This window comes from Chlamydotis macqueenii, chromosome 3 (genome assembly GCF_036417535.1).
Source record: "Chlamydotis macqueenii isolate bChlMac1 chromosome 3, bChlMac1.mat, whole genome shotgun sequence".
Taxonomy (NCBI): domain Eukaryota; kingdom Metazoa; phylum Chordata; class Aves; order Otidiformes; family Otididae; genus Chlamydotis; species Chlamydotis macqueenii.
In genome coordinates this window covers 12,682,980-12,705,049 of record NC_141558.1, presented here as the reverse complement: position 1 = coordinate 12,705,049, position 22,070 = coordinate 12,682,980, and the positions used below count along the sequence as shown (strand labels likewise).

Here is a 22,070-nt window from a genome sequence, read left to right as displayed (position 1 = left end):
CTGGAAGTCTGCTTTTTAACCTTTTTTTTAAAACTGATCCTAGATATCAAAATTTCTTTCAGTTTAAAACAGAATCAATCTCAAACGGGATGTAAAAATGACATCTGTCCAATTTGTAGAGCTAAGATGACAAAGGGCTATGAAATGGGTATTAAAAAAAAAAAGGGCTACGAACAGATGCCAGGAAGCACTTCTTGTTCAGCAAGCAATAACTGCGTGGAACGGGCTGCAAGGCCAGCTCACTGAGGTGAGGCGTTTGGGCTGGGAGAGATGCCGGTGAGTGGGCAAGCAAGTGCCATGGGATAGAAAGAGCATAAAATACTCTGACTGGAAGAGCTTCAAATTTCTAGTTTGGGGTCTTTAAAACAGTATATTCCTTTAAAAGCAGAGAAAACCAGTACAAGATTGGTATCAGTCTTCCACAGGAAAGCAAGGGGGAATCAAGAGAGACAACACTTTAGCATGTTTATACAATATCTAAATACCAAGATACTCCCTACAGCACTCCGACCTAAACACAAGGTAAAGAAACGTGTTTATGAGCAATCACTTTCCTCCTTGGGAGAATTCATGAGTCGGGAGGAATAGAACATGATCATTTCTTAAAAAACAGTGTGATAAAACTGGACAGAAACAAGTAAGAGACTCTGGAAACTTTAGCAAAAACCTTAATGCTGCTTTAAGGAAAGGAGGTCAACAAGGAGGCAAACCATTACATATTAATGCAGGACAGAAAATTCTGGTTTACTGTTTTGGTAACAGCCAGTAAGTCAATTTATTCCTAGTTAAAATGCATTTATACAATGAATTGCAGAAGCCAGTTCGGTACACTCAGCATAGTAGTCTGGGGGACCTGCTGGGAGTAAAGCTTATTATCCACCCAGGGATTTGAGCAGTCAAAGTCCACAACCAATTTGACTTAAGGCAAAACACAGCTGCTACTTTGAAAGTTTCCTGCTGTGTAAGAAATAATTAAGGCTATATGATCAGTATTCTACAAAGCATAAATAGCAAAGATGTGAAATTAATTCTACTTGCAAATAAAGAGTCAAATGAAGTTGCATTACAGAATGGGCTACATAATGTTGTAGTTCAAAGGTGAAACACAAGAGTTAAATAAAATGAAGTGTGCGTCAGAGGTCAGACTCTGAATCTTAACTATGCAACCGCAGTATTATTTCATGTTTTAGAAGTCCTTAACTCAAAAAGTAAAAAGTACATGTTCCAAAATGGAATTAAAAAAAAAAAATCCATATTTTGATTTAAGATATAGGAAAAAAAGGAACGTCTATGTACTGAAAAAGCACAGGCTCATTAAAGCTTTTGCTACCAAGGTACTATTTAAATATTATGCAGAAAGATGCAAGAGATGTCGATGGTAATCCAGGTAATTCAGGGCAGTTCATCCCGCACAGCATCCTGACCCAAGCTTTGATTCTCTCCCCATGCAACCCTCAAACCACAAATCGCGTCATGAATTCTCAGCCCAGGAATGGCACTTGGCCCAACACTGTTGGTGTGGAGACTGGGAGGTTGGTTTCTGATTGCTGGACCACTTCCAGGTGGAGGGATATGTGGCCAGTTCACCAGGCAGCCTACGCCATCCACACAGCTATTCCTCATCTCCTATAGAAGAGATGTCATAAGACAGATGGAAGCGCTCCTCAGACTAGAGTCAACCCATAAGTTGGCTGTTAGACCAGATTCTGTTAAGTCATTAGGATGCTAATAGTTTTAACACTGCTTAAGGAAAAAAAAAAAAAAACAAACAAACCAAAAACAAACAAAAAAAAACCAACCCACAAAACCCCCCTATGCCCTACAGTTTTTGCTAAATATAAAGTTAGACTTGCACATCCTTGACAGGAGGCAATCAGACAATTAGAAGAGGATTGAAAAATCTGCTTGAGACAAGGATTCCCCAGAGAAAACCTAAAGATAATGTCAACTCAGGTCTGTGCTAGCAGGTTGCTACTGCTCCTTTAGTTAACAGAAGGCAAAGCTTAGGACAAGGATAAATTCTACACTATTGCCAGGATATACATCCTCTGGTTGAGGACACTGTAGATGCCATCTGCTTACATTTAATTTATTCATTTTGATTTAAAACACCAGGCCATAATTCTTCATAGTTTTTTTGTTTTGTTTTTTAAAACTAGCACTTTCAAAAGGGCTAATTACACCTGTGTATTCCCTGGAGCTTTTCTTACAAAGCCAATATGAAATTCAATTATTCTAAAATTTTAAGTTGCTCTGGATTATTTTTCCAGCTTTCCAGACACAGCTTCTAACTTCCAGGTTTGACACAGTTTTTTATCCTACCCTTCTAAGCGCATGAAGACAATCCTGCCATTGCCCTCCCAAAGAAGTTTCTGAATCCCAGCTTCCTGGAAAGCACGATCCGTGGCCACACATATGTCGGAAAATAAAACAGACCAGGGCACATAACCACACTCTGGGCTTGGAACCAGCGAGCGTGGTACAGGTCGTGGCTGTACAACTAAAATCCTGTCCTTCCAGAACAGCCTGGCCAGATCCAAACAGCCTTTTGGAAATGGGCCACCGTCTCTCCTAACCCCAGAACTATGCTTAGGCATTATCTGGGAGAGTGTTAGTTGGCACAGGACAAAACTGTGTCACGAACAGTACTAAAAACAGTACTGGCACACGCCATATCCATTCCTTATTTAGTTCCTACTATGAACATGTATTATGATCATAGTACCCAGTTGCTTCTGGAGAATATAATTTTTAGAAGTTAATTCCATAAGTGGCCAATGCATTTCAGAATTAACCGGTTACCTTTTCCAGGCAGTCAGGCTTCTGGCTTTAATATCACATCCTCGCCTAGGTGGTTGTTGCTTTCAAATCACAAGAACAGAACTAAATAACCACGTAACAGTTGAGTATTTGTGTTTCTACATGTACTATATGCAGAACCATATGTACTATGAACTATGTACTATATTGGTCCTGACTGTCAGTTGGTATAAAGCAGGCACATCTCTAGCATCCCAGCGTACAGCAGCTGAGACTCTGCTTCTCCAAACTTCACCCACATCGGGGTGGTAGGCAAGGAAGAAATTAACTTTACAGAAACAGCACTTCAGGAACAAATCTGTGTTTCTTTCAGTAATTCACAAGCTTATATATGTCTTCACAAATTTGTTTCTTTCTTCTAAGTCAGAAATCACAACTTATTTACTTTTAAAAATTTCATGTAAACCTGAATCAAAAACATGCACCCTCATTTTGCACAAAAAGAAACACAATCAACAAGTCTTTGTAAACACAACAGAAGCACATAAATTTTTTCCAAAGGAAAACACAACTATCCTAGTGCAAATTTGGATGCAAATATACATGTAGCAAGAATCACTCTGCTTAAAATTCTGTATAGATGTAATTGATTATGCAGTGTCACAGGGTACTGAAATATTACACTGGCAGTACAAAACCATACATATGCTCATTTCACAACTGCTTACCTCCAGATCACCTCACTACATGCTTCTCCATTCCCAACTCTGCTTATCTTGAAGCAGTCTTAAAAATGTAATGGCACTGTGTACTGGGTTTGCGTGGCAAAGTTTTGATAGTGGGGGGGCTACAGGGGTGGCTTCTGTGAGAAGTTGCCAGAAGCCAAGGCCGAGCCCACCAGCGGTGGTGGTAGTGCCTCCGAGATAATGTATTTAATAAGGGGAGAATAGAACTGTGCAATGGCAACAGCAGCCAAAGAGAGGAGTGAGAATATGTGAGGGAAACAGCCCTGCGGACACCAAGGCCTGTGAAGAAGGAGGGGAGGAGGTGCTCCAGGCGCTGGAGCAGAGATTCCCCTGCAGCCCATACAGCCCACGGGGAAGCAGGCTGTCCCCCTGCAGCCCATGGAGGCTCACAGAGGAGCAGAGATCCACCTGCAGGGAGCAGGGATCCAGAGATCCATGGAGGACCGCATGCTGGGACAGGCGGGTGCCTGAAGGAGGCTGAGGCCCCATGCGAAGTCCACACTGCAGCAGGCTCCTGGCAGAGCCTGTGGACTCATGGAGAGAGGAGCCCACACTGGAGCAGGCTTGCTGGCAGCACTTGTGACCCTGTGGAGGACCCATGTTGGAGCAGTTTGTGAAGAACTGCAGCCCATAGAAAGGATTAACTGGAGAAGTTCATTGAGGACTGTCTCCCGTGGGATGGACCCCATGCTGGCACAGGCAAAGAGCGTGAGGAGTCCCCCCCTGAGGAGGAAGAAGCGTTAAAGACAACGTGTGATGAACCAACCGCAAACCCAATTCCCTGTCCCCCTGCACTGCTCAGGGGAGAGAAGGGAGAGAAAATTGGGAGTGAAGTTGAGCCTGGGAAGAAGGGAGGGGTGGGGAGAAGGTGTTTTAAGATTTTAATTTTATTTCTCATTATCCTACTCTGATTTGATTGGCAATAAATTAAATTAATTTTCCCCAAGCTCAGTCTGTTTTGCCCATGACAACAATTGTTGAGTGATCTCCCTACCTTTATTTCGACCCACGAGCCTTTCATTGTATTTTCTTCCCCTGTCCAGCTGAGGAGGGGAGTGACAGTGGCTTTGGTGAGCATGTGGCATCCAGTCAGGGTCAACCCATCACAGTATTGATAAAACTGTGTATTATTCTCTAAAACCCTGACAAATCATTTATAACTGTTGGAGTATTGGCTGCCAGTCTGGTCCAGTAAGTCCACCTAATAACCATCTGCTCCACCCTAGTAGTCCCAGATGATGAACTCCCATACTCTGATTTAGCTGGGAATACTTTAATTGTAGTGCCTTGAACTACAGATACAATTTCTGTCTTTCAAAAAGAAGAAAAGATGACACATCTACCCCAGCGTGACGTCAACACTCAATCAGACTGTCTCTCCAGTTAAGCAGAAAACTCATTATCAGATCTTCCAAGAAAATCAAAAACCTACAACAAAACACAAACCATCCCATATAAGAGAAGTAACAAATTTATTAAATCCCAGTGATGATAAAACTGCTGGCATGAGACAGAAATTTGTTTCTGACAGATCTTGGCCTACATCCTAGTTCTGATGTAGAAAAAAGTTAATAAGCCAGCTTGAAAAAAAAAAAGAAAATGTGACTTTAGATCCAGAATTAGTATGATCCTTTTGCTCTGTTCCCAGGATACCTACAGTGACACTAGAAAAGGATGACGCTAGGAAATGACTGCTCATTACTAAGATCGTCATTTTCTCCAGCTCCCTTTGGACTCCTTAACAAAATGCTTCATTTCATAAGAAAGTAAGTATTTAGGTTGAAGATCTCCACTTTTCACAGCTGTCAAAGAAAGAAGTCTAGTTTCCACAGGTAGATCCATTCTGCTGTGATTTCTGAAACATCTTGTGTTGGACTGAGCAAGAACAGAGACAGCTGATTTACATGCCTCCATGTCAAATCGTTTCACAGCATCCATAAGTAAAGGGAATGTACAAGGCTGACTAAACCCAAGCTGATCAACAGTGTGAATCATTGATTCAGAGAGATGGCTTTGAAAGTACATGAAGGACATCAGCAAGCAGCACGGTGGAAGCTGACAGTTCAAGACTGTCCTGATGCTGGGGGCACACTCTGATACTCAAACAAGAGCCCATCAAATACCACCTGGTAACCCACGGCAGAAGTTGGGTGGAACTTATTTACAGCTGTTAATTACCTTTACTCTGTGGAGAAAATGTGACCTTCGTCAGTGGGAAAGCTATGCTTTTTGTCAGCATATGTGTAAGGAAGTCCAGCAACTCTTGCTTTACTCTACACTGAAAGTCACTGTAAGACTGCAGAGCAAGTGGGCTCAAGGACTTCTCCGATCATGGAAAAATACCGAGATGTCCAGATTTGATTTCTGGGCATGTCTTCAGAGAATCACCTGAATAGTCTGCTTTCTGGAAAACTGGAGATGAAACTTATTAGCAGTGCCAAATTAAGCAATAAACTTAGGCATGCCTACCTACACTCCCTGGCACAAGATGGGAGAACATCACGCACAGTCATTCCTTAACCACCAGCAGGGAAGTGTCTGCAGGTTTGGAGGACAGCCTAATCCTCAAGAACTGGCATTTTAAACTCTTTCAAACTCACTTAAATCCAACCTCCCTTCAGAATCTCTTATTCATACAGAAAAAAAAAAGAAAAAAAAAAAAAAGAAGACTCTATTAGAAGAACGAAATGTTTTACTTCAATGGCAGTTGAAGGAAATACTACCACATACTCTGCTGGTAATACCACATTAAACACAGAAAGCAGAACGTCTTGCTCCGTGTAGAAGAGACAAAGCTACCTGAATAACCTCCCCCCGATCCTCATCTTGTGATTCTCTCTAAAGCAAGTCATATGGCAGCACTTTTCTCCTTTTATGGGCAAAAAAAAAAAGAGAAAGGAAGTCAGCACCCCGAGCGGGACTGCATGGCCACATGAATCGAGAAGCTCAGAGCTGTACTACTTACTACTCCCTCATCCCTACCTCAGTGCATTAAGAATATATACCCTGAGAGAGGCATTCCATGAATCAACTGCCATTTACTTAATGCATATATAATTACATGTCACCAAGTGTTTCACGCTGAACTCGTCACTAGAGAATGTATTAAAAACTAAAGGATCGAGGGCGTGTAATATATTTGCATTTGCTTATCTACCATCTCCTTTCTCTGTGTGAATGTCCTGTTGACAGCACAAGAATCTCTTATTTGGGAAACAGCTGTAGTGACAGTATGACTCAGAGCAGCAATTAAAATTATAGTACTTTCTGCCGCATATATTTCCACATGCGCCTCACACCACCCTGGTGCCCACCACCCACGCCCAGCTCAGTCCACCTTCCTTTTGTTCAGCAGCTCTACAGGACAGAGCCAGGGAAAGTTACTCATGGTCTGACTTACCAAATTTAGCTTTTTTGATAGAACTGTAGAAATTTCATTAGCCCAACACTAGGGCAAGGCAAATGATATACAGAATTCCCTATGTATTAGGCAAAAAGGAATAAAAGCCTTGTTCTTTTATCAATAGAAAGAAAGAAATTGTTTCTGCCTCAATAACCAGTATTAGAATTAAAAGCCTAACTCATCATAACTCCTACCCATAAACAACTAAAGAATCGAGAAATTATAAGGAAATCTGTCTCCTCCGCATGCACAGGGGTTAAGAACTGGTAAGAACTTCCATCACCTCTGCAGGCACGGGCGACACTGCATCAGCCAGACCACCATACTGTACACATAGGCACCCGCAGGACACCTGCACACATCTTTCTTGGCGTCAGGGAACACATTTGTCAGCCTTATAGGTACCCATCATTGATTCATACCCACCTGGCTTTTCTTCAGTTGTTTATGTGCAGTCATTCTGAAGTCATTCTGAGTTTTATTTGAATATTACAACTTAATATTTGACTGCTTCCTGAAAACAACAGAATTCAATTACATGAGTTATGCTTGCTGGGTCACAGCCCACGCATCAAAGTTACAATACAGATAAGCATTTCCAGGGTCAGAGTGTCTGTCCTTATTTTTTTTTTCTTTTTTTTTTTAAGGAAGGAAATAGTATCCCAGGTCATCAGATCATTATCAGGTCAGATCAGATGGCTAAAACAGCAGAGTTCAGCAAGGAGTTTAAAATAATCCCATCATTTTTTGAAGTTCAGCATTGCTCTTATACAGAAAATGGAATTTGTTAAATACATGCGTGTGTATATATATATATATTTCTTATTGTTAAAGATTACTATTTGCCCCTTGGAAGCTTTGAAGCGTTACCAGTGTGTATTTAATTCTCCTTTGACAAACGTTATTTCAGTATAAACACGGAATATTTCTTTAAAAAGTAGTATTTTAACCTGTAGGTGTCCCTTTGCCTTATGAATAAATTAGAAGACACTGAGTAACAGCAGTCACAAAAGTACAAACGCTTTATTACGATTGTGGTGACTCAGACTGCCAGGGTTTGGCAGCCCACAGTGTTCCTCAGCAGCAGAACAAAAGGGGAATTTTTTTTTGGCGGATTTACTTTTGGTTCAGTAAAGGACAACACGATACTGTCTGTGCCGTAATGAATCAAAATCTCAGTAAAACCGAGGCCTAAGTAGTCAGACCCCAACCATTTTTTGTCTCATAGTATAAAAATGGACAAGCAGATTATCTATACTTCCAAGGCCTCTAATATGCAAGCTCTCTCCCTGTCTTTTGGGAAAAAAAAATAAAATAAATAAAAGCAGTAAGATTATCTAGTTGCAGAAATACGAATCCTTTCTACAGGCGACGTATTCCCAGAATACTTCAAGATCAGGAAGTATTTTCTATTTTCCTCTTGAATACAAGAGATGTTGATACAAAACAGTAAGTCTGGTTTTTTTAACACCTTCTCTCATTAAAAACATAAACCTCTAAGTGTCACACTAACAAAATCTCTCAAGCACTTAGAGCATGAAACACATTTTGAGAGAGACTCGTTTTCCAGCATCCCCATCATGATCTCATTTGGAACAGCAAACCATCCCCGCAGTAATTGGTATTACAGAGCTCCGCGGCAGCACAGCCCTGTGAGAGGGTGAGGGAAGCGTTCCAGTCCCACAGGGCATTTATGCTTTAGTAATAAAAACATAGGAAAAACGGTTACAGAATATCAGCTCCCATTTCCTCTGCTGCCATCAATTATTAGGGAGATGATTACAGACTGATTTCCAGAAACTTCTGAAGATGCCAGCATGCATCATGAAATCTTTATCTAAGGAGTCACCAACAGGCTGCAGATGATCCTTGGAGCAAAACACTGTGCAGCTACAAAGCAATACAGTAGAAGGAGTCAGACTGTGTACATGTGGGCGGGGAAAAAGTGTAACTGAGACAAAATTAGACTGTTCCTGGAAACGAAACATAACAAATTTAACAATCTAGCCCTCTAAAAATCTAAACAGGTTTGAACAACTCTGAGGAATATTATTATAAAATTTTCCCCCTCACCATTGTCCCTCCCGCAATTTCCACAGCATTAAACGAACCCCCTCTGAAAAATTAGGACCAACAAATCATCTGTACCAGATAAATACCACTGCACATGTCTCATGGAGGCTATTTAAACATAATTCTGGAATCAATTTACTGGAGATAGGATCATATGGATCAGTCACCAGAGAGACTTTTCCTTCTTCTCCAAAACCAGTTCGGCTCTGTAAGTGGCACCACCACTCAGCATTTCTGTACCAGCTAACAACTGACAGTAATGAATTTTTGCCCCACAGCTCCACACCACTATTAATATGCATGAGAGAAACCAGACGACAAACTTTCTCCCCTCCTTTCCCAGAAAGCCATTAACTCAGGCTAATAGCCCAGACTTCATCTGGGGCGACTGCAAAATGAAAATTATAATGATCAGGCTAGGTACCAAATACACTCACAATAAAGAAAATAAAACAGAAAGCATGTTTTCTTTAAAACGTCTTTGAAAAACAAGAGAACAACCCCTTCCTCCCGCTTCTCAGTCTGACCACATTCAGCCTAGACAACAGTCTTAGGACACTACTGGTCTCAGTTCAGTTGCAGAGGCAAACAGTACTGACATGTCTCAAAACATCCACCTTCCCAGTGGGCACTACTCCAACCAGGACATGGGTCTTCTGGCCATCTTGCATCTGCTAGCCAAGGACAGACGCAGTGGAGGTCGTAAAGCGTCTCACCAAGGATGAGATGCCTATCCTGGACAGCTGAATCAAACCAGGCTCAAATTGTGTTCTAATCTCCAAATACTTTCTCCTGAAGGGAACCTCAATCTTGACAAATTCTGGCCTTCATCTCCCCAAAATCTACACTTTTCTTAGATTTACTAGAACATATGAGACTAGAAGCACAAAATGGACTCACAGGAGAATTGTGAACACGGCTACAATAAATCTGGGTACACAACAGAAATTAAGATAACTGGGACAGTAAGCAGGAAGCCATCTAACCTAGGAAACAAAGTTGTGAAGGCTGTACCTTAAACGTCACCTATCCTGGAAGCTCAAGAGGTGTTATTAAAAAGAGTTGTAAAACCTTCAGGCCTCCCCAGGAGCAAGATACAAAGTCATCCCTTTCACGAGTTGATGAGGAAAGGAGTCATGCACTTTTGAAGTTTCGGCTGAGAAGGCAGGAACACGCCTCCAAGCACCATCGAGCAATTTAAGAGCATCAGGAAAGCAACCCCAGAGGAAGTACAAGTGGGCGGTAGGCTCTTTCCAGGTGAAGAGGCTGGCTCACAACCACATCTCTGCGTGCCAGGGTAGTGCCCTAACCCACAGACTACAGTCTGTCCCAGACTATTCTTGCTGAAGCTATGAAATTAAGAAATATTTACTGGATGAAAGAATGAAACACCCATAGAAACCAGATTTCCCTCATGCCTTGATCACAGGGCAGGAGTCACTCTCTCTGGCCTAATTAATTCTTTTTTTTTTTTCAAAGTAACGCAGTTGCAGGTGAAATAAGGGACAGCTTACAACATGCTGCTTGTTGCACTCTCCTGGGAAGAGGGAGATGTGAGCTCAAGCTACTACAAACTCAAAAGGGGACAGAAAATTAAACTTCATAAGTAAGGGGTGTAACTAATGCACCATCAAACACAGGGAGAAGAAGGAGAGAGAAACATAATTGCAAATGCTTCTTCCTCAAGTTTGAGTAAATAGTTTACACTTACTTACTCCTTAGTAAAACAAGCTTTTCAAATCCTGAGGGAACGTTCCCATCTGCAGATGCCATAGGTAGTTAGGCAAGAGGGAGATGCCACTCTCTAGAACGGTCACGGTGCTAACAGCTCTGGATGGATGCAGAAATGAAGCTCTGTGCATCTGAATTTCTTTATAGTAAAAGATACAGACAACAGTGTGCTTTCAGACATGAGTTTTAAGAACATCAACGGTAGCTTTGAGGCATCTAATTGTAAAATAGGCCATTCAAATAATTTATGAATGCAGGCTGTAATTCAACGGGGAGAAGGATTTCCACCTCCCGTCCAAATCCCATAAATTATATATAAAAAAGCTTCTAACAACTACTTAAATTTTAAGTTAAATCTATGTGTATCAGAGAGTTGTAGGAGAGTACAAAATGGCTGTTATCTAGAAAGTCAGCCTAAGTCTACACATGCCTCAAAAATACCAAACTATCTCCACAGTGTTTAATTTGATGGTGCAAACTCCAATGCCCAGATACGACTCAGTCATCCAGAGCTCACCACAGACAAACAGGGGACCAAACTCGAGATCCCAGTATGCTCCATGCCATATTCTACACATGACAACTTCCAAGCCGTGTTGATGCTCTTCAACAGGTCTGAGGGACATATGTTCATTAATCACATTAACGTAAGACTTCTGATAAGCACACATAACACCACAAGTTGCACTGCCAATGGAACCTTTAAAATGAACTTTTCACATTTTACAAACTTCACACAGATTTACTCAAAAATAAGCTGCAGATTTATGCATTAGCTTAATTTTTTGCACCTGCCATTCATCCAAACCATGATATTAAAACTCAGCTTGTCCATTGCCACTGCAAACAGCCCTACATGAGTATTATCACAGACAGGAAAAAAAGGATAAAAAGCACAAAGAAGTGCCATAAAGCACTGGTTATGTAGTCTATGGATGAGTTCATAAATCAGAGAAGAATACTGCAGCCGTTGGCATGCAAAAGTAACCTTTTCCAAATTAAGGTAAAACTGACTGGTACTTAATTTAAAGTAAACATGAAGATACCAACCATGAGATTAGCTCTAAACATTTAAAATCCACAATAATAAATAAAAATCTTTTAAGCACGTGTGTGCCAGTGCTGCACTGGGTCATATCTGTCCTAAAATGTATTTGTCCTATATCTATTACTGTTATTTTTCCTATTGGAGCAACTATTGCTACCAGTTAAAATCAAGAATTTGTATCAACAAGTACATAAAACCAGAAAATAAGACATGTTTTTAATTTTAACTGGAAGTGTCAATTGGACCTCTGTGAAAGTACAAGAATGGTAAATTCAGTACTCCGTAAGAATTAGAACGTGTACATCTCACATCAGTCACATTGCTCTCATCATCATGCACACATGAGTGCATAGCAGCTTCTATTACAATTTTAATTTAAACAAAATTGAAATCTATGACTGCGTTTTTTGCAACTCTCAAGCTGCCCCATATATTAAATATTTTAATTCACGCCTCTCAAACTGTTTACCCTGAGTTAATGTTACTGTTTTGCATTCCTAGATAACGTAAGTAGAAAGCACTGCTAAAAGAATGATTGATAATAGTGAAACAGATCCAAATACATACTGAATTCAGCACGGAAGAAACATTAAGAGGTTTTGGTTCCTTCAAATCAACATACATTATTAGCATGCATATTCCCCTGTCCACTGATGTTATAGGTCACACTGACATGCTCAGTCTGTCCCCAGGGATTTAACAGGAGACCTAATGATGTCTGGATTGCATACAGGTTTTGGATATAGAATAATGTTTTTCTGATTTGTATAAAATATGAACTGAATGATCAAGTTCATGTGCTATTGCATGCATTATGCACGTAGTGCTGAAGAATGCCAGGGATTCTACAAAACTCTTTTACAGTTTCTCTAAAAACTCTAATTAAAATTATATATGAAAATACATATAAATATGATTGATTAAAGTGATCTTATTTATAGTATCTGTATACCTATACAATATGATTTCTGTTAAAAGTATGGGAATTGCTATTAATAAAAAAAAAATCTAGTATTTCTGACACACATTTTTTGCTCTCATTTTGTATAACACATAACGTGGAAATCTTCAACATACTGCACATGCAAATCCCCAATGTGTTTGTCAAACTACCATACTGCTGAGGACAAGATATTTCAGCCTGACAAAACAGTGTCAAAAAATGATGTCATGAAGACAAGCTAAGCAAACTAACAATGAATTATGTTCCCAGCACTGTAAAATTCACTAATAGACTCACTACTATCGTGAAATGACATCTGCTGACAGTGCCTTTGCAGTAGTATCCAACACGATCACCATTTTTCCTTTGTGAATTAACCAAGTATTTTTTATTCTAATGACTGACACACATTGTCTTTTTAATGTGGTTTATTAAAAGCAGAAAATAAATAAAGAACAGAAGTTCATGGAAAAAAAACAACTGTGTCACTGCAAAAGCAGCACAGGAGGGTGGTGAAAAAGTACAGAGTAGGATGCAATAAAACACTGGGCAGTCATTAAGAAACCATATAAATAACCCAGAGAGCATCACTTGTCCTTGCTGTAGTTTACATTTAAGTGAAACCTTAAAAACCAGAGAGACTATACTGCAGTGGTTCGAATTGAAGTTGAAGGCTTTTATTCTTAGTGCTACTTCATGCTTTTCATCAATTTAAGTCAAACCCCTCATGCTATTCCCATAATCCATAATTTCATTTCATTAAAACATTTTTTAAGTCTACCTTAGCAAAGCTAAATTCATGAGTAGTAGGGCTTTATCACTAGTTTTTAATTCGGGCCTAGTGAGGTGGGGGTGTAGGGGTATTACAGGAGCAGGAAGGACAATCAAAGATGAGAAATTACAAAGTTTATTCCTTAGAAAAATAAAGAAGTACATTGCTGATGTGTAAATCTTCCTTACATGTTAAAAAAATGTAAAAGCATAACACAGAAAAGGGAAGTATCAGCTTGGTTCTTCCCTGTGTAATATGAGTTGGGGTATTTTTGTAGAGCAGTGCTGAGCATGTGAAATTCTTTGCTCACAAGGCAACCTCATGTCACGACAGCATTTTGTTCCAGATCTCCCCACCTAAGAGCTCACAGCCAACGTCATTTTCATTTTTTTTCTGACCTTGCAGATGGTGAGAGCAGGAGATGCAAAGCAAAACCATCCCTGCCGTCCTTAACCGACCCTTTCACCATACACAAACAAACTGCTTTTAGGAGCTGGAAAACAAAACCAGAGTGCAAAGATTGGCTGTATGGCAATCAGAGATGCCCAGCATCAGGCTGGAAACCAACCCACATCACCACCCTCGGCAACGCCACTGCAGGCTTGCGAAGTTGAGTCTGGCTGCCTTGCCAGTGAATTAGGGCGCATTCGATTTTACACAGTGGCGTCATGTATTACCAAGACCTTAGCATAACAAAACCCAGATAAATAAAATTAAAGCCAAACGGTCTTGAAATTAAATTAGGGAAAAAACAATAATAGGAAGAACAGATGCAAGCACGGCATCTGTTCACTGTAAGCCATCTCAACATGGACAGCGATTCAAACAAGGCAAACGCTGGATCACAGCTCGTGTTTTTCATCTCATGTCTGGGTACATCCCTCTGGAAACGCCGCCTCTACAGCACCCTGCGTCCAACACCCACCCGCAGCTGCAACAGAAAGTTTTCGGCGTAACCAAAGCCGCGAGTTTAACCCCCCTCTCTCCCCCACCACAGCACAGGCGTACTCACTCCAGTGGGGCACCAGGACGCGTGGTGTGACCGGTATCCCCGGCCAGTACCAGAGTTAAGCCCGGCTTCCCTGGGCCCGGGCGCAGGCAGAGACAAGTCCCCGCCCCGGCGCTGTCCCCCCGGCACCCACCGGCCGGCGGTTTCCACCCTGCAAGGCCTGCGCCCGGGGGAAGCAGCTCCCCCGGGCCCGGGCCAGGCCAACCGGAGAATCTCCACGGGGGCTCGCACCGCAACCGCCGCCTTTCCAAACGCGGCCAGCAGCCGAGGCGAAGTGACACCTCCCGCTGCTCACCGCCCCGCTGCGACAGCAGCGGGCAACGCTCTGGGGCCGCCGCTTGCCCAGGCAACAGTTGGCGGCGTCCCCCCCACCCCCGCCTGCCCGCCCGGCCCCGCCGCCAGGCCGCCCCCCGCGGCCGCGGTGCGAGGGGCAGGGGCGGCCGCGCCGCCCGGGCGGGCCGGGGAGGGGTGAACCCGCACCGAGGAGCGGCCACAAAGGCCCAGCGGAGACGGCAGCTGGGCGAGGGGAACGTTGCGGAGCCCCGTCCCCGCCCCGCCGGCGGCGGGGTTGATGCGGGGGGCGCTGCGGCAACGAGCGGGCAGAGGCGGCTCAGCCCTCCCGACCCCGCGCAGCCCCGGGGCAGGCGGCAGCAGCCGGCCCCGCCGATGCCTCCCCCCTCCACCCGCTTACCTGAGCCACCCGTCGCCGCTCGCCGCTGTAGGGACCCTCGTCCATGCCCCGCGCCTCAGCGACAGCCGGCGGCGCGGCCCAACCCGGCCCGGCCCTGCCCAGCCCAGCCCGACGCTCGCAGGGCCCGCCCCGCCGGTGGCCGGCCCCGGGCGCGCGGGCGCGGCTGCCTCGGACCCGCCTCCCGCCGCCGAGGGCTGCGAGTTGTTGGGGGGCGGAGGGGCGCCCTGCGCCGCTGCCGGGGGCAGGAGTGGGGGAGGAGGGGTACCCGCGCCCGTGGCGGATGGGGCAGGGGGAAGCGCGGCTGTGAACACGGGGAACCGGGAGAGGAGGCGGCGGGGAGCGGGGGTCCCCAGCTGCGCACAGACGGAGGGGACCCTCAGCCCGGCGGGGGTGGGGGTCTGGGGTGTCTGTTTAGAAATAAGGGCAGGGAAACGTGTGACCCGTGCTGCACCCCGCCTCGCACATCGGCCCTGACCCAAATCCGCCCCATTTCGAAGAGATTCCATCCCGGCTCCTCCCAGCTAATGAGCTGGTTTGGTTTTGGTTGTTTTTTGGGTTTTTTTTTTTTTTTTTTTTTGGGGGGGGTGGGGGGACACGACTGTATTTCTGTAAATGCCTGAGTTCAGCGGGGCTGCAAATACTTTTTTTTTTTTTTTTTTTTTTTTTGGCGTTTATGGCTTTGCAGAAGACAGCACTTCCTCAAGACGTCAAAACCAGATCTGAGCCCATTCACAGCTCGTGAAAATACTTTGTACTTCCTCTTGCTGCTTTGAGGGTTAAATAAGGTTAAAGTTGCAAGAGTGGCTACGCAGCACTTGGTTTCCCCCTTCCCCAAAAGCTTGTCTATGAGTCATGTACAGGAAGAACGAAAAAAAAAAAAAAAGCATACAAGTAGCAATATTGGAAGAACAGCGTATAAATATCTGGTTATTTGTTTGTACCAGGGGTTTGCTTGCCAAGCTCTTTAAATGTGAGAAGCCATGGTGCTGACCGCAAAGCCATTACAGCACTGTGCCGGTGAAGCTGAAGAGTTCACAGCTGCGTTCTGCCTGGCGCAGACACCTTGCAGAAAGCGCCTGTGCGCAGCCGGAGGTGTGATTCTCATGAATAAGGCACGTTTTGACGCGGTGTGAAGCTGAGCGCTTTGGTAGAGCTGCGAGCACATAGGCTCTGCTGCTGACCTGACCCTCCGGCCTGTCCCTCCCGCTGAGCAAGCGTCCCAGAGCAGCGTCACTTACACCCTTTAACTTCTTGCCTTTACCCAGGCTCTATCCAGATGTCTTTGAATTGTTCTTCTTTGGTTTGAAAATTCCACATCTTCTAGTTAGAAAATAATTCGAGTGACATACTTAGTCTATTAAAAGGCTTGGTGTCTGTTACTGTAGCACAAATTTAATATAGCAACCCTTGCAGCACCCCGCTTAGTAGAACGCGGAGCTGCTGGCTTGCGTTTTTTATCCACAAGTCTCAAAGTACCTTTTAAGAGAAGTAAGTAGCATTGCTCCACTTTCAAGCGGGAAGAACAGTCACATGGAAAATTTGAACCGGGAGCGAGAACTGAACCTCAGATTCCCAGCTAGCAGCCTAATGTCCCCTTTTACTTACTTTTCTGGGGCATGCATTCTGAGGACTGTATAATGGACGTATTTTTAACTGGATGCCTTTAGAAAAGAAGAGGCAGCTGTCACCCATCATTTGTAAATATTCCGCCTCTGTTAGTTACGCTCTCAGATTGTCTGTACTGAATGCATCAGGGACTTCGCCAGAAGAATATTTTTATTCTGGATACAGATAGTATTTAGGAGTTAGAAAAGCCCAACTTTTAAATCCTGCCTAAGCAAAGGGACCGTTACATATTGTTGAAATGAACTGTAGAACATCTACATAGCTTTAGCGTCACATACTGCCGTAGGACTGAAGTTGGACAGCCTGCAGGGGGAATGGCAGGCGAGTGATAGATTTCAGGTTCTCAGCTTTGGACAGAGACCAAGAAATCATTGTTGAACCAGCTGCTTACGTATTCTCCAAGCCACAGTAACTGTCTGTGCGAAGCTGTTATCCCAGTGCTGACGTGAGACAAATTCAGTTTGAGGCACGTCGGTAGGGTTCAGATTCCTCAATAAAGTAATCTCTTATCACTTGGACTCTGTGAGGGATCTCACATAGCACTCAGTTTTTTGCTTTGAAGAGGTGTAGGATTCCCATCATGTTCTGTCTCATCTCTACCAGCCCCATCCCAGTACCTCAAACAACCTAAACGTTCTCAGATGAAAGAATGTGCTTGCATATATGCAGGTGAATTGTGCCCCTAAATTTAGGTGTACAGGCCTGCATGTTCTTAGTCATTAATTAGATACCCAATCTCCCTTTATACCCAGTAGTAGGGTCCAGGTCTGGTGCTTTCCCATGGATGTCTCAAGAATCACAAGAAGCAGGTAGGTGCCTACAATCAGTTCTCTGGTGGCCACCACAATGGACCAGCCTGTAAGAGGCTATGTTATCACAGCTCAGAGCTACCCAGACTCTGTTGACCCAGGTCTTGATCCATAAGTGGGGTAAGCAGAAACATTCAGGGCTTTTTTAAGATGCCCTTGGGTTTCATGTCTTGTTTCCTACTGCTCTTCCAGAAGCATCAGATCTCCGGTAGGTCTTGTGACCTGTAGAGGCAGCTCCAGGATGCCCATTGCTACACAAGTTAATGTCTTCACTATAGTGAAAATTTAAACACCTAGCTGAAGACACCTGCATATAGACATCTAAAATTTAGCAGTCTGAATCTCACACTGAATCCCATCCAAATCGATCTGCAATCTCAAATCTCAGGGGAATTTAACACATTTTATTTCACAGTTATGACAACATACACACAACTGGTTGCCATGGCTCAACTGGGACATAGCAGCAATCTTCCAGTTTTTTTAGACACTAAGGTAATTTAAATGGTGACATAGAGTTGTTTGGGTTTTTATTTTTTTTAACAGGAATTATTCATAAAGTCACCTGCCAAACATTTGAATTTTTATCTACCTGGAACAGTGTTGTCTAGTCTTTTGTAGAGTAGGGTGCCTTGCAAGTCTTGAAACTCATGGCTTCATGCAGAATTGCACTAAAAATCATCTGGATGCAACCAGCGGTCTCAGAACAGATGGGAACGTGAGTTTTCCACTTTTGATGTTTAACTTGCTAAGCAGAACTAATGTATTTATCTAGCACTTTTCTCAAGTACTGCATGTAGGAGTTGATTTGTGGAATAAAAGGACATCTTTCTTAACGCTCATTTTAACTCTGTGCAGACTGAGATGAAGAAGGTTGGTACAAAGAGCATTCTTAGGAAAATAAAGGTTTAGAGCCCAGTTCAGAGATTACAGAATTCAAAGGAAAGTGTCTTCAGTTTCAGTGGCAATTGAATCAGCCCCTTAACCATCTCCTCAGTCTGGAAGTACTTTATTTTTGTGGTTAACATAGAAAAAAAAAAAGGATAATGCTAATATATTCTATGAAGTAAATTATATGAATATTCAGTATGATCCTGTCATCACTTGCATAATTCACGGTACCACTGATATTGTTTGGAGTTGTAACTGTTCATTGCTTGTGAAGATGAACCTCCGTGCTATTTTGGAATTTAGGAATGTAATTTTCTTCTCAGTTATGCCACTGAAAGTTAGGAGTAAAGCCAATACCTTTTGACCACGTAACAAACCAAAAGAGGAGATGAGGGAGTTAATACGTCGTTTTACAACTCTGAATTGTGTCTGAGATTGTTTCCTATGAGACAAGTGTGCTGCTGTGATTTTGTCAGTATTTTTCTTTCCTCTCAAAGAACTAGCCATTCGTAAGGGAGCAGAAAAACCTCCTGCACTTCAATTGTTGTAGATATCTTCAGCTTGAAGAGCTTTCTTTCTCAGTGTACATTGAGCCTTTATTGCAGTAACCCCTCAGTTTATTTCTTGTATCAACTGATCCACGACGTTGGAAGAAGTATGGGCAGGCAGCCCTTTGCTGGCAAAGGACCAGCCATGGCAAATGAGAGCAGCTACGCCGCTCACCAAAAATACAGGAGTCTCAACTGAATACAGCTGGAAATCTGACCTGTGTTTATTTAGCTGTTTGGAACTCAATATATAGGAAATATAATCCCCTTTAAAATACCTGTACACACCTTGAATGGCACTCCATAAAAATGCTTTTTTTTAATACATTGTCTTTTTTAGGTATTTAATGCAGACTCATTTTCATTGTCAATCTTCCACAAATTAAAAAACTTTACTCAGGAGAGTGATATGATTAAGCTTCTGGTATAGACTTTTAAAGATATCAATATGCATGCATACAGCTTAAAAATAGTTGAAATTTATAAAATATATTGCTTAAAATGAAAATAAATTATATTTTTGTCCTTTTTTTTAGCAAGTCAGAATAATATACATTAAATAATGGGACTTTGGCCATGTAATTGGGTAGGAATGTGGTTAGACCCTTGGACATTTTTTGGGTAGGACTGTAACTACCTTATACACATATACATGGACAAAGCATAATAATAGTGTTTCCGTACACTGATGGCTGCTTATTGTTATTGCTGCAGCACTGAAAATCATAAAAACAATTAACAAGAAACTTACCTTAATTCAAAAGTTTATCAAGAAGCTAACATGGAATATTTATTCATTCTGTATTCTTCTTCTACAATGAAACTGCGGGGTATATTACTGGAATTCTATTGTACAAAAATTAGTTCAGATTTGCTTGAAAGAATATTCCTAATGCAAACTAAATAGTAATAATGTCAGTAGCTCACAGGATATGTAATGTTTCTTTTATCACTATTTATGTTAATAAGAAAACGTCTAAGTAACAAACTATTTTAAGCTGGTCGGCACAAACCCATTTTCATTTGCATCTAGCAAGATGTATCCTGGCAACCATGTATTTTTGGATTCGTAACAATTTATTCTATTCATTTTATGCAAATGAGGTAACCAATACTGCAAGGATCATGAGAATTCAAGATGGATATCTTCCATCGTTCAGAGCTATAGGTAGATAACTGGGAACCTATGTGAGTCTTCTTTTTTTAATAATCTATCAAACATTTCCTTCAATGTATCTACCCAGATAAAATGTTTATCTGGCATGATTCACATACTTTTACTCCAAAATGGAAAGCAGTAGCAACCCAAGCTGTGTTCTGTGAAATAATGATTATCCCACATCACAGCCCTGATTCTTTTTTATTTTCTGAGTTGAAAATGATGCATTTTTCCCCAAGCTCACATAGATCTTATAGAGGGAAGGAGAGCAGAAGCTCCAGGCGTTGACCACATCTATGCATGCTGACTTGATAACTTGATAAGCTAACGCAGTATCCACAGCAAACACTAAGTTTAAGTGATATGTACAGGGTTTCTGTCCTATTGTGTGTGAATGTCACTGAAACGACATTTTTCAGAAAGGTGTCTGCTAGTTTTGGTGGGTGTGTGTGAATGACTTGTTTGCCTTTGCTATAGAAGATTTACATTGACCTGTGTATCTTCAGTATATTCTATTATTACCAAAACCCTTTTTGTTTGTTTTGAGAGGTTCTGAGGAGTTCAGCTGGGACAAAGCTCTGTTTATAGAAACCTACTGTGTATAATACCCTCATAAGTGCAGAATGTTTATAAAAATAATTAATTCCTTTTTTTTTACTTATGTTCTTCAAGAGCTTTGAGCCTGGAACAAAATCACTGAACCTGAACACTGTAACAGGCAGGCCTACATAGTTCCTTCAAAAGCAACAACAATAAATGAAACTTTCTGTAGCAGCACAGCTGGTGGACTGAACCAGGGCCCTACCAACTGTTCCTCAGTGAACCTGATAGCTATTGTTCTTCCACTGCTGACCAGCAGGACTCAATTATACCCAGAATCACTTAAAGCTGGATAACTGACATGGTCCTCAGTCACTTTTCCTGTCCTTGCATCAGAGTTAAGTGTACATATAACAAGAATCATCAAACGTTTTCTGATGCAACTCCTGAGCCACTGAAGTTTTCAGCTGGCCTAGCTCCCCTATTTCAATTTACCTTCAGACACGATACTGACCAACACAATGTTCAGAACGTGCCTCATGAGCTGATCAGTAGAGCCCTCCCTGCGTATAACAGGCTCTGTCAAAGGAGGGGAGGACACAGCTGATGAAAATGGAGAGTTCAGCCATCTGATTTTGTCCTATTGCTCCATGGCAGTCAGTGAACTTAAGTTTGAGTGAAATCTTTATTAAAGAGTTAAAAAGCCAGGACTCCAACTTGGTGATGTATGAAGTGGTGAGCAGTTGTTACAGGATATTACACAAGTGTGTTAAAGTAACGGCTGGGTTGCTAAATTAGATTGTTAGCTTTTGTAACAAGAAAAGCCAGGATTTGAATTGCCCATACAATCTCAGTATGGATCCCAATACATATACATTGTGATATTTTTTTTCAAACTCCATATACATGGATGCCTGATGTTTATAAACCAACAGACATAGTCTCTGACTCAGCCAGGAAGCAGGGTAGGCACCCAACTGGACCATATGAAAGCTATATTAAAATCTTGATTCTGATACTTCCTAATTCTTGAAATCTTAACTTTGCAACTTTAAATACTGTATTTAATACATTTTATTTATACAGCACAATTATTTAAGGAATACATCAAATAAGATCTAATACCTTGTCTTGCATGGAGCATTTGGAAAGGATTTGCAGGATCCAGACTCTCCTTTGTAGAAGCATTACATTGTGGATGTTATGGATGTTGTAGATATTATCTGCTCAGTTCCACTGTGTTGGTAAAGGACATTACCTCTCCCAGCTGTTTGTCCATTTCTTACCTGTGTTTATTGTCCCCTAAGATTTGCTGGAATGA

The 22,070-nt window shown here is 42.2% G+C and overlaps 1 protein-coding gene across 6 annotated transcripts in view; it reads right to left on the bottom strand.

Moving 5' to 3' along the window:
* CYRIA (CYFIP related Rac1 interactor A) overlaps positions 1–15,263 on the bottom strand; it is a 59,957-nt gene extending 44,694 nt beyond the window's left edge. For 4 of the 6 annotated variants that reach the window (XM_086745183.1, XM_086745185.1, XM_086745182.1 and 1 more), the window contains exon 1: positions 15,177–15,263. The gene's annotated coding sequence lies outside the window, so the exon portion shown is untranslated. Of the gene's footprint in view, positions 1–14,488; positions 14,616–15,176 lie in introns of those variants that run through there. The other 2 variants (XM_086745184.1, XM_086745187.1) reach the window with 2 other exon arrangements.
* Between the last annotated feature and the right edge of the window lie 6,807 nt (positions 15,264–22,070).